Source organism: Triticum aestivum, chromosome 4A (assembly GCF_018294505.1).
Source record: "Triticum aestivum cultivar Chinese Spring chromosome 4A, IWGSC CS RefSeq v2.1, whole genome shotgun sequence".
In the NCBI taxonomy this organism is placed as follows: domain Eukaryota; kingdom Viridiplantae; phylum Streptophyta; class Magnoliopsida; order Poales; family Poaceae; genus Triticum; species Triticum aestivum.
Genome location: NC_057803.1, coordinates 733,566,412 through 733,567,779, shown reverse-complemented (window position 1 = coordinate 733,567,779; position 1,368 = coordinate 733,566,412).

Genomic DNA, 1,368 nt, shown 5'->3' with positions numbered 1-1,368 from the left:
GTCACACGGAGTGACAAATCCCAGTCTCGATTCGTGCCAACCCAACAGACACTTTCGGAGATGCCCGTAGTGCACCTTTATAGCCACCCAATTACGTTGTGATGTTTGGTACACCCAAAGCATTCCTACGGTATCCGGGAGTTGCACAATCTCATGGTCTAAGGAAACGATACTTGACATTAGAAAAGCTTTAGCATACGAACTACACGATCTTTGTGCTAGGCTTAGGATTGGGTCTTGTCCATCACATCATTCTCCTAATGATGTGATCCCGTTATCAACGACATCCAATGTCCATGGTCAGGAAACCGTAACCATCTATTGATCAACGAGCTAGTCAACTAGTGGCTTACTAGGGACATGGTGTTTTCTATGTACCCATACATGTATCTGAGTTTCCTATCAATACAATTATAGCATGGATAATAAATGATTATCATGAACAAGGAAATATAATAATAATAACTAATTTATTATTGCCTCTAGGGCATATTTCCAACAGTCTCCCACTTGCACTAGAGTCAATAATCTAGTTCACATCGCCATGTGATTAACACTCACATGTCACATCACCATGTGACCAACATCCAAAGAGTTTACTAGTGTCACTAAACTAGTTCACATCATCATGTGATCAAGACTCAATGAGTTCTGGAGTTTGATCATGTTTTGCTTGTGAGAGAGGTTTTAGTCAATGGGTCTGCAACATTCAGATCCGTATGTACTTCACAAATATCTAGGTCATATTGTAAATGCTGCTTCCACACTCCACTTGGAGCTATTCCAAATGGTCGCTCCACTATATGTATCCGGTTTTCTACTCAGGGTCATTCGGATAGGTGTTAAAGCTTGCATCGACGCAACTCTTTACGTCGAACTCTTTATCACCTCCATAACCGAGAAACATATCCTTATTCCTCTAAGGATAATTTTGACCGCTATCTAGTGATCCACTCCTTGATCACCTTTGTACCCTCTTGCCAGATATGTAGCAAGGCACACATCAGGTGCGGTACACAGCATAGCATACTGTAGAGCCTACATCTAAAGCATAGGGGACGACCTTCGTCCTTTCTCTCTTTTCTGCCGTGGTCGAGCTTTAAGTCTTAACTTCATACCTTACATCTCAGGCAAGAACTCCTTCTTTGACTGATCCATCTTGAAAACCTTCAAGATCATGTCAAGGTATATGCTCATTTGAAAGTACCATTAAGCGGTTTTTGATCTATCCTTATAGATCTTGATGCTCAATGTTCAAGTAGCTTAATCCAGGTTTTCCCTTGAAAAACACTTTTCAAATAACCCTATATGCTTTCCAGAAACTCTACATCATTTCTGATCAACAATATGTCAACAACATATACTCAT